Genomic DNA, 12,200 nt, shown 5'->3' with positions numbered 1-12,200 from the left:
TGGACAATATTACTTAGGTCATCGGCATCCGGTGGCCGGACATATGTTCCTTGGAAGTTGTTGCGAAAGGCGTCCTCCAAGTCCTCCCAGCTGCCAATAGAATTTTCCGGCAGACTGTTTAACCAGTACCGATCTGGCCCTTTGAGTTTTAGTGGTAGGTATTTGATGGCGTGAAGGTCATCTCCACGGGCCATGTGGATATGGAGGAGAAAGTCCTCAATCCATACTGCGGGATCCGTTGTTCCATCGTATGATTCGATATTCATGGGTTTGAACCCGTCTAGGAATTCATGCTCCATTACTTCATTTGTGAAGCACAGAGGGTGTGCGGCGCCTCTATGTTAGGCCATGCTGCGGCGTACCTCTGACGGAGTCCATTTGCGGTTTTCAGCCCGGGCGTGGCTAGGTTTGGCATGTCCGAATAGGTGGCCGTCGTTGCATGTCGAGGTGTGTCCTTGTGATCCATAGATCGCTCTTGGGTATCATGTTTTACTACCCCAGCCCTACTGAAGGTTGTATGTACAACCTTGAGCTGTTTTGTTCTTGCCTTTACGGCAAGGTGGGGCGGTCTGTAGTTCGGCTTGAGTTGTCGCTTTAACCGGACCAAGTTGTGGTCGACCTACCGCATTGTGCAATGATCGTACGAGCTCGAATACCTTATCATCGCCCTGGGGTAGCGATCTATGCTTCGGGTAGCTTTTGGCTGGGCTACCAAGGCCGTCTTTTTCGGCCGCTAGGACTTCGGTCCATCTATCATTAAGCAGATCTTGGTCAGCTTGAAGCTGCTGCTTCTTCTTCTTCAGGCTCCTTGCAGTGGCTATTAGTTGGCGCTTTAAGAGCTCCTGCTCGCAAGGTTCCTCAGGCACGATGAAATCTTCAGCGCCGAGGCTCACCTCATCCTCAGAGAGCGGAAGGTTATTGTCATCCTCCGAATCTTCGTGTGTGGCCTGTTTACCGGGGCTATCCTGCCTGTCGTCCCGTTCATCATTAATTGTATCAACGGGGTCTTCGTTGTCTTCGGCGTCATTGTCCATGCCGTCAATGTTCTTAGAGTCGTAATCAAATGTTTCGGTCGAATCCTCGACTGTTGCTATGAAGTGGGTGGCAGGTGGGAAGCAAAATTCTCCATCGTTAGCCCCTAGCTCGAGCCAGTTATAGCTCGGCTGAAAGTCCTCCGCCAAGGACAAGTTTTTTAATGAGTTTAGCACGTCGCCCAAAGGCGAGTGCTGGAAGATGTCTGCGGCGCTAAATTCAAAGACCTCAAGCTCGGCGCCCGCGGGCTCGTGTGGTTCGGAACCTACAGCCAGAGACGAGTCCGGCGTTCCGGTGGCATAGGCGTCGAGTGAGACCAGGTCCATGTGCGGCTCCAACATCGTGGAATCTGCAGCCTCCGTGGTGGGGTTAATCTTCTCATCCTTGGATGGTGCGGCCCGCTCCGGCTCTAGGGCCAGAGCGGTTACAGGAGCGATCTCCTGTATGCAGCCCGATGACAGATTTAAGTTATGATCATCGGGGTGATCGGGAGCGGTTACTGCGGTATCGAATCCAGCGAAGATCAAGTCTCCACGGATGTCCGTGATGTAGTTCAAGCTCCCGAATCTGACCTGATGGCCAGGGGCGTAGCTTTCGATCTGCTCCAGATGGCCAAACGAGTTGGCCCGCAGTGCGAAGCCGCCGAACTCGAAGATCTGACCAGGAAGGAAAGTTTCTCCGCAGCCAGTGTCGTTATTGACGATTGAAGGAGTCATCAAACCTTTCAGCGACAACATAGAGGAACTCTCATTGAAAGCACCAATATCGGTGTCAAAGCCAGCGGATCTCGGGTAGGGGGTCCCGAACTGTGTGTCTAAGGTTGATGGTAACAGGAGACAGGGGACACGATGTTTACCCAGGTTCGGGCCCTCTCTATGGAGGTAATACCCTACTTTCTGCTTGATTGATCTTGATGAATATGAGTGTTATAAGAGTTTATCTACCACGAGATCGTAATAGCTAAACCCTAGAAGTCTAGCCTGTATGACTACGGTATTGAGTATATCCTATTCGGACTAAACCCTCCGGTTTATATAGACACCGGGGGGATCTAGGGTTACATAGAGTCGGTTACATAAGATGGAATCTTCATAGTTGTTCGCCAAGCTTGCCTTCCACGCCAAGGAGAGTCCCATCCAGACACGGGTGTAGTCTTCGGTCTTCGTATCTTCACAGCCCATCAGTCCGGCCCATAGACAACAGGCCGGACGCCCGAGGACCCCTTAGTCTAGGACTCCCTCACCCACTGTTTGCTATTTTTCTCAAGAGAAGCCACTAGTGAAATCTACGGCCCCCGAGTCTCTTCTTTAATATATTTGCCTTTGCGATCTATTTTCCTTTGCTTTTATTTTCAGATCTATTAAACCAAAAATACAAAAATACCTTGCTGCACTTTATTTTATTTGGCATTCGATCTATCAAACTATTACAACTTTCTCCCGTCCTCGTGCCAGTTTCTGGCGCCGTTACCCGAAAGGGATTGACAACCCCTTTAACATGTCGGGTTGCGAGTATTTGTTATTTGTGTGTAGGTGTTGTTTACGTAGTGTTGCTTGGTTCTCCTACTGGTTCGATAACCTTGGTCTCATCACTAAGGAAAATACCTACCGTTGATGTGTTGCATCATCCCTTCCTCTTTGGGGAAATACCGACGTAGTCTAGCAGACATCAGGTGGCAATCCTAATCTTAGGCTAGTCATATTAAGGAGTAACTTAGACTAGTAACATGCATTTAGACTGCTTGTAGTGGGAAGTAGCATAAGTTAGTACCATGGATGTGATGTTGTTGTATGATATTACGTCTGTAATGCATAGTATCATAAGTTAGTATCTTAAATGACCTTATGTATTACCATGCAAGGCATAGAGTGGTATAATATTTATTATGATACCATAAGGCTAGTCATAGTGGGAGTAACATAAATAATAACATGTATGCCACATAAGCAAAAATAGTGATATAGCAAATAATTAAAGAGAAGAGAGACAAGTGGAGTAACATAAGATGTTACCATCACATAGCACTTCCCAATGCAAAATGACTATAAAGTAATAAATGTAGATCTCTATGGTATCACACATATGACACTACCCAATATGAAGGTAGTAACATAGACTAGTAACATATGCTTGTTACTAGTTTAAGTTACTCTCCACTATGAGTAGCCTCATGATATGATACTCAACCCTCTCTTCTTTCATTTAATTATATCTCACTTCATCAAAATTGTCTAGTTGACATGCATGATACTACTAGCTATGATACTCCCATTACGGGCAGTCTTACTAGTCTATATTACTATCTCCATAGTGGGTAGTGTCATGGGTGTGATGACATAGACACCTTCATTTATTATTTTATAGTCATTTTTCACTGGGAAGCATTATGTAATGGTAACATACTGGAGCAAGCCTAACAAGTCATACTCAACAGGCTATAGCAGATGCCATGCCATTGAAGTCCTAGTTGGAAGAGAGATAAATTTGAAAAGAGAGCACAACAAGCGCTAGATTAGTCGCCCGGCTGTAGAATACTCTATGAGCTTCACTTATATCTGTTGAGCTATGTAGTTACTCACATGCTTCACTTATATCTTTAGAGCATGGTGGTGATTATATTTTGTAAAATCAATTGCACTCTCATGCTTCACTTAAATCTTTTTGAGAGTCTCTTAAATAGGAAGTAGTAATGTGCATGGGTTATGAGACTAGTCTAAGTAATCTGTGCAATCACCTTAATAGCCTAGCGATAGTTTCAGGCTTATTTATTTCCTAGTATTTGTTTTCCCTGGTTTGCTAGTGGCCGCAAAAACCATGGGCCATATATGGATCGTGGTAACCATGACCCTGCTACGGGCCGTAGGATGCATGGGCCTCCTACGGGTCGTCTTTAAATGGGCCTCCAACACGGCCGTAGAATCGGTGGGCCTCGGGCCATCAGATAAATGGGTCTACATGGGCCGTAAACAGGTGTAATTGGTATCGGCCCAGCACGGTAACGGGCCGTTAACAGGCCGAAGGACAACAAAGGCTTAATTCTATCACACGCATAACGGGTCGTTAATGGGCCAGAATATAGGACGGGCTGGAAACGGCGCAACGGGTTAACAAGCCAGGAACGGGCCGACTCTTGCCACAGGCCGAATTTGGCCAATTAGGGGAACAGGACAGTAACGAGCCGGAAGTAATCGAGGGCCGGAAAGGAGCCCAAGAACGTATGGGCCGTCAGTAGGCCGAAAGCTAACACAGGCTGGAAACGTCCCATGTGAATCATGTGCCATTAACGGGTACAAAGAAATTTACTGTTCATTCTGGGCTAGAGTCACCGTGGGCCTTTAAAGGGACTAAAGATACGAAGGCCTCATATGGGCCAAAAGACATCATGGGCCATACATGGGCCGAAAGTGAAACGGACTGGTGTTATATTTGACGGCCCACATGACGTTGTTGGGCCTATTTAGGGTAGGCCCTAATGGATCGTGAGTTACCGGGCCGTAAAATGGGCTATTTGCAAAGAGACCGTTAACAGGCTTTTGATACGTCTCCGTCGTATCTACTTTTCCAAACACTTTTGCCCTTGTTTTGGACTCTAACTTGCATGATTTGAATCGGACTAACCCGGACTGACGCTGTTTTCAGTAGAATTGCCATGGTGTTATTTATGTGCAGAAACAAAAGTTCTCGGAATGACCTGAAACTCCACGGAACATATTTTTGGAAATAATAAAAAATACTAGCAAAAGATCAAGGCCAGGGGGCCCACACCCTAGCCATGAGGGTGGGGGCGCGTCTGCCCCCTGGGAGCGCCCCCCTACCTCGTGAGCCCCCTGGAGCTCCACCAACCTCAACCTTGACTCCATATATTTGCGTTCGGGGAGAAAAAATAGAAGAGAAGGATTCATCACGTTTTACGATATGAAGCCACCGCCAAACCCTAAAACCTCTCGGGAGGGCTGATCTGGAGTCCGTTCGGGGCTCCGCAGAGGGGAATCCGTCGTCATCGTCATCATCAACCATCCTCCATCACCAATTTCATGATGCTCACCGCCGTGCGTGAGTAATTCCATCATAGGCTTGCTGGACGGTGATGGGTTGGATGGGATTTATCATGTAATCGAGTTAGTTTTGTTAGGGTTTGATCCCGAGTATCCACTATGTTCTGAGATTGATGTTGCTATGACTTTTCTATGCTTAATGCTTGTCACTAGGGCCCGAGTGCCATGATTTCAGATCTGAACCTATTATGTTTTCATGAATATATGTGAGTTCTTGATCCTATCTTGCAAGTCTATAGTCACCTACTATGTGTTATGATCCGGCAACCCCGAAGCGACAATAATCGGGACCACTCCCGGTGATGACCGTAGTTTGAGGAGTTCATGTATTCACTATGTGTTAATGCTTTGGTCCGGTACTCTATTAAAAGGAGGCCTTAATATCCCTTAGTTTCCACTAGGACCCCGCTGCCACGGGAGGGTAGGACAAAAGATGTCATGCAAGTTCTTTTCCATAAGCGCGTATGACTATATTCGGAATACATGCCTACATTACATTGATGAATTGGAGCTAGTTCTGTGTCACCCTAGGTTATGACTGTTACATGATGAACCGCATCCGGCATAATTCTCCATCACTGGTCCATTGCCTACGAGCTTTCCATATATTGTTCTTCGCTTACTTACTTTTCCGTTGCTATTGTTATCATCACTAGAAACTACCAAAAACATTACTTTTGTTATCATTACCTTTTGCTACCGTTACCACTACTATCATATTACTTTTCTACTAAATACTTTGCTGCAGATATTAAGTTTCCAGGTGTGGTTAAATTGACAACTCAGCTGCTAATACTTGAGAATATTCTTTGGCTCCCCTTGTGTCGAATCAATAAATTTGGGTTGAATACTCTACCCTCGAAAACTGTTGCGATCCCCTATACTTGTGGGTTATCAAGACTATTTTCTAGCGCCGTTGCCGGGGAGCATAGCTCAATTCTTTGAGTCACTTGGGATTTATATCTGCTAATCATTATGAAGAACTTGAGAGATCCAAAAACCAAGATTTATCCCTCAACTACGAGGGGAGGTAAGGAACTGTCATCTAGCTCTGCACTTGATTCCCCTTCTGTTTGAGTAAGCTTGCGACACCGAAACCTCCTTCTGCTATTCATTCTGATATGTCCCATGTTATTGATGATGCCACTTCTGCTATGCATGATACTTATGATGAAACTACTTCTATGCTTGATACTACTATGCCACTTGGTGAATTTCTTGATGAACAACTTGCTAGGGCTAGAGAGAATGAAATTATTGAAACTGATAATATTGATGAAAGTGATGATGAAGACTCTCTCCCTAATAAATATGAATTTCCTATTGTTCCTGAGGGTTATGTTATGGATGAAGAAGCTACTAGAGCTATTTTAGCTTGCAATGATAGATATGATCTAAAGAGGTTATTAGCTAAATGGAAGCAGCAATCCCTTAATGCTAGAATGAAACATGACCCTGCTTTTGCTACTTCACCTATTTGTGTTACTGATAAGGATTATGAATTCTCTGTTGATCCTGATATAATTACTTTGGATGAATCTGATCCTTTTTATGGCTATGAATCTGAAACTATTGTGGCACATCTTAGTAAATTAAATGATATAGCTACCCTGTTCAGTAATGATGAGAGAACTCGCTAATTTTATATCCTTAAAATATTCCCATTCTCATTAAAGGGTGATGCTAAGATATGGTTTAATTCTCTTGATCCTGGTTGTGTGCGTAGTCCCTAGGATATGATTTATTACTTCTCTGCTAAATATTTCCCTGCTCATAAGAAACAAGCTGCCTTAAGGGATATATATATAATTTTGTGCAAATTGAAGAAGAGAGTCTCCCACAAGCTTGGGGGAGGCTTCTCCAATTACTTAATGCTTTGCCTAATCATCCTCTTAAGAAAAATGAAATACTTGATATCTTTTATAATGGACTAACCGATGCTTCCAGAGACTACCTGGATAGTTGTGCTGGTTCTGTTTTCAGGGAAAGAACACCGGATGAAGATGAAATTCTATTGAATAATATGTTGAAAAATGAAAATAATTGGACACCTCCTGATCCTATTCCTAAACTAACTCTGAAGAAAAGAGGTGTTCTATTTCTCAGTCCTGAAGATATGCAGGAGGCAAAGAAATCCATGAAAGAAAAGGGTATTAAAGCTGAAGATGTTAAGAATTTACCTTCTATTGAAGAAATACATGGTCTTAATTTACCGCCTGCTGAAGAAATATATGGTCTTAATCCATCACCTATTGAAGAAACACATGGTCTTGATAACCCGACACAGGTAGTAAAGGTAAATTCTCTCTATAGATATGATAAAGCTGAAATCCCATTTACTAAGTTTGCTAGCCCATGCTTAGATGAGTTTGATAAATTTATGGTTAAGCAAGAAGACTTCAATGCTTATTTTTGTAGAGAATTAAAGCGCAGTGCTGATATGCTTGAACACTTGGGTGATTATATGGCTAATGTCAAAGGTGAACTTAAACTTATTAGTAAACATGCTTCTATGGTTACCACTCAAGTAGAACAAGTACTTAAAGCTCAAAATGATTTGCTCAATGAATTGAATAGTAAGAATAATGATTATGCTGTTAGAGTGGCTACTAGAACTGGTACAATGACTCGGGAACCTTTGTATCCTGAAGGCCACCCTAAGAGAATTGAGCAAGATTCTCAGAGAAATAATATAGATGCACCTGAGAATCCAAATGATATTTCTATTTCTGATGCTGAAACACAATCTGGTAATGAACCTGAAACTAGTGATAATGTTAATGATAATGTTCATGTTGATGCTCAACCTACCAATGATAATGATATAGAAACTGAACCTGCTGTTGATCTTGATAACCCACAATCAAAGAATCAATGTTATGATAAGAAAGACTTTGTTGCTAGGAAACATGGTAAAGAAAGAGAACCATGGGTTCAGAAACCCATGCCTTTTCCTCCCAAACCATCCAAGAAAAAGGATGATGAGGATTTTGAGCGCTTTGCTGAAATGATTAGACCTATCATTTTGCGTATGTGATTAACTGATATGCTTAAAATGAATCCTTATGCTAAGTATATGAAAGATATTGTTACTAATAAAAGAACGATACCGGAAGCTGAAATTTCCACCATGCTTGCTAATTATACTTTTAAGGGTGGAATACCTAAGAAACTAGGAGATCCAGGAGTACCAACTATACCATGCTCCATTAAAAGAAACTATGTTAGAACTGCTTTATGTGATCTTGGAGCCGGTGTTAGTGTTATGCCTCTCTCTTTATATCGTAGACTTGATTTGAATAAGTTGGCACGTACTGAAATATCTTTGCAAATGGCTGATAAATCAACTGCTATACCTGTCGGTATTTGTGAGGATGTGCCTGTTGTGGTTGCAAACGTTACTATTTTAACGGACTTTGTTATTCTTGATATTCTCGAGGACGATAGTATGTCTATTATTCTTGGAAGACCCTTTTTGAATACTGCAGGGGCTATTATTGATTGCAACAAGGGCAATGTCACTTTTCATGTTAATGGTAAGGAACATACAGTACACTTTCCGAGGAAACAACCTCAAGTCCACAGTATCAATTCTATTGGAAAAATTCCATCGATTATTTTTGGAGGTTTTGAATTTCCTCTTCCTACTGTCAAGAAGAAATATGATATTCTTATTGTTGGGGATGTGCATATCCCCGTTGAGGTAACCTAATGTTATTCGAAAATTCTCTGGTTCCATTTTATTCGGAATGAGTTTGTTAACAAGACCTGATCAATCTTGTTAATTGATTCCTTTTGATGAGCATGAGATGGATGAATTTAGAAAAACACAACTCTCTGTACCCTCCTTTTACTTTCTGTTATTTATATTAAATAAAATAAAAATAAGTATTTTTCGTCTGTTATCTGAATTATCCGTGCAATATAAAAATACCCCTAAAATAAAAGTTCTCCAAATGCCCTGAAATTTAAATATGATTTTTTTCTGGAATATTTGAGAATATTTGGCACTAAGAACACAACACGGGGGGCATCCACCTGGCCACGAGGGTGGAGGGCGCGCCCTACCCCCTGGGCGCTCCCCCTGCCTCGTGGGCCCACGGTGGCCCTCCTCCACTTATTCCTGCACCCACACACTCCTTCTTCCTCCCACAAATACCAATATCCAACTCAAGCACGAGTTCTAGCTCATTTTGCTGCGATTTTTGATCTCCTTGCTCAAAGCACCTCTCACAAAACTGCTTGGGGGGATTGTTCCTTGGTATGTGACTCCTCAATGGTCCAATTAGTTTTTGTTCTAGTGCTTTATACATTGCAAATTTGTGCTGCCTAGGTGACCCTGTTCTTGAGCTTGCATGTCAAATTTATGTGGTTCCAAGTAGTTTTGATGCATGATATAGGCTCTAGGCACTTGTAGGAGTAGTTGCTATCAATTTTTTGAGTTTGGTTCACTTTTATTTTGAAGTTACTAAAAATTTCAGAATTTTTCAAAAAATAATGAAGAGATTTTTGAGGGGCTCATTGAGCCGAAGCTCGAAGGAAAAGCAAAATGAAGAAGCAAAGAAGCCCAAATATAATCTGCCTCGCACCATGGAGGTTCGGCCGTGTGAATGGCCTTGTGATGATTTCTTGAGAGCAGCCGGGATTTATGATGATTTTCTATGAATTGGCTGAGAATTTAGGCCTCACTACCTTCCTCCACGACCGGTGTGAACAGTATCTCTTACTCACCAATATCTTTGTGCAATACTTTCATTTCCATGTTAGGAGCTCACCACCTACAGTGGAGTTTTATTTATATGATGAGCATAAGGAGATGTCACTTCGTGATTTTTGTCGGGTTTGTTTGATCCCTTTCGAGGGCAGCATAGAGGAACCACATCGCGGTGATGTGGATGGGTTTATTGATACCATCACTGTAGGGGAAACGAGGAAGGTTTCCGATGCACGAATCACTAGCATACATTTTCCTGTTTTACGCTACTTTGCAATATTTGCTAGTCATTGCTTAATTGGTCGCAGAAACTATGGAAACCTTAGTGTTCCTGACATTATTATTTTGTTCCACGGTTTATTCTGTGATAACTCTGTTAGTATGGGCGGTATTATTGCTAAACGTTTAAGTCTGAACCATACAAAGGGCCCCATCTTTGGAGGTATCTATGCCTCGCGCCTAGCCGCACATTTTAACATACCTATTAGGCATTATGAGAAGGAAGAAAAATTGCTGCCTCCTATTTATTTAGATTATAAGAGTATGGTAGCACACGATTTTATTGTTAAGAATAGGGAAGGGGAGCTTAAATACAAATTTTTCTTTGATAAACATCATCCTGAGACTATTACCCTGCCTACTCCTTCCTTGTTTGATTTATCTGTAGGAAAGTACCTTGTTCCGTTAGAGGCTATTCACGCCTACTGGAACCCTACATCAGCCACAGAACCAAAGTCGGAACCACAAGTTGATCCTCCATGATAGTCTAATTACCAGTGGGATCCGGAGATGATTGCCAACCAATGGCAATCAGAGTCTTCTTCTTCACAGTACGACCCCAACTATTATTATGGACATCCGCCAGGCCAACCGTGGCATTAGACCAACTTAGGCCAAAAGCCTTAGCTTGGGGGAGTACGTATTTCCCACCGACATTACATTTATGTTCACACACTCAATGCTGGATGTCGGTGCTTGATGACCCACAAGTATAGGGGATCTATCGTAGTCCTTTCGATAAGTAAGAGTGTCAAACCCAACGAGGAGCAGAAGGAAATGATAAGCAGTTTCCAGCAAGGTATTCTCTGCAAGTACTGAAACAAGTGGTAACAGATAGTTTTGTGATAGGATAATTTGTAACGAGCAACAAGTAACAAAAGTAAATAAAGTGCAGCAAGGTGGCCCAATCCTTTTTGTAGCAAAGGACAAGCCTGGACAAACTCTTATATAGAGAAAAGCGCTCCCGAGGACACATGGAATATCATCAAGCTAGTTTTCATCATGTTCATAAGATTTGCGTTCGGTACTTTGATAATCTGATATGTGGGTGGACTGGTGCTTGGGTACTGTCCTTACTTGGACAAGCATCCCACTTATGATTAACCTCTATTGCAAGGATACGCAACTACAACAAAAGTATTAAGGTAAACCTAACCATAGCATGAAACATATGGATCCAAATCAGCCCCTTACGAAGCAACGCATAAACTAGGGTTTAAGCTTCTGTCACTCTAGCAACCCATCATCTACTTATTACTCCCCGATGCCTTCCTCTAGGACCAAACAATGGTGAAGTTTCATGTAGTCGACGTTCACATGACACCACTAGAGGGATGACAACATACATCTCATCAAAATATCGAATGAAGACCAAATTCACATGACTACTAATAGCAAGATTTCTCCCATGTCCTCAGGAACAAACGTAACTACTCACAAAGCATATTCATGTTCATAATCAGAGGGGTATTAATATGCATATAGGATCTGAACATATGATCTTCCACCAAATAAACCAACTAGCATCAACTTCGAGGAGTAATTAACACTACTAGCAACCCACAGGTACCAATCCCGGACTTGGAGATAGGAATTGGATACAAGAGATGAACTAGGGTTTTGAGAGGAGATGGTGCTGGTGAAGATGTTGATGGAGATTGCCCTCTCCCGATGAGAGGAGCGTTGGTGATGATGATGGCGATGATTTCCCTCTCCCGGAGGGAAGTTTCCCCGGCAGAACAGCTCCGCCAGAGCCCTAGATTGGTTCCGCCAAGGTTCCGCCTCGTGGCGGCAGAGTTTCGTCTGAGAAGATGGCTTTTGATTTTTTTTCCTCATCGAAAGACCTCATATAGCAGAAGATGGTCATCGGAGGGCCACCAGGGGGCCCACGAGGTAGGGGGGCGCGCCCAGGGGGTTAGGGCGCGCCCCCACCCTCGTGAGCAGGGTGTGGCCCCCTGGTGAACTTCTTCCGCTGAGTATTTTTTATATATTCTGAAAACGTCTTCCATGAAGTTTCAGGACTTTTGGAGCTGTGTGGAATAGGTCTCTAATATTTGCTCCTTTTCCATCCCATAATCCCAGCTGCCGGCATTCTCCCTCTTTATGTAAACCTTGTAAAA

The sequence above is a fragment of the Triticum dicoccoides genome, chromosome 2A (assembly GCF_002162155.2).
Source record: "Triticum dicoccoides isolate Atlit2015 ecotype Zavitan chromosome 2A, WEW_v2.0, whole genome shotgun sequence".
NCBI lineage: Eukaryota > Viridiplantae > Streptophyta > Magnoliopsida > Poales > Poaceae > Triticum > Triticum dicoccoides.
Note: the sequence above shows the minus strand (reverse complement) of the source record.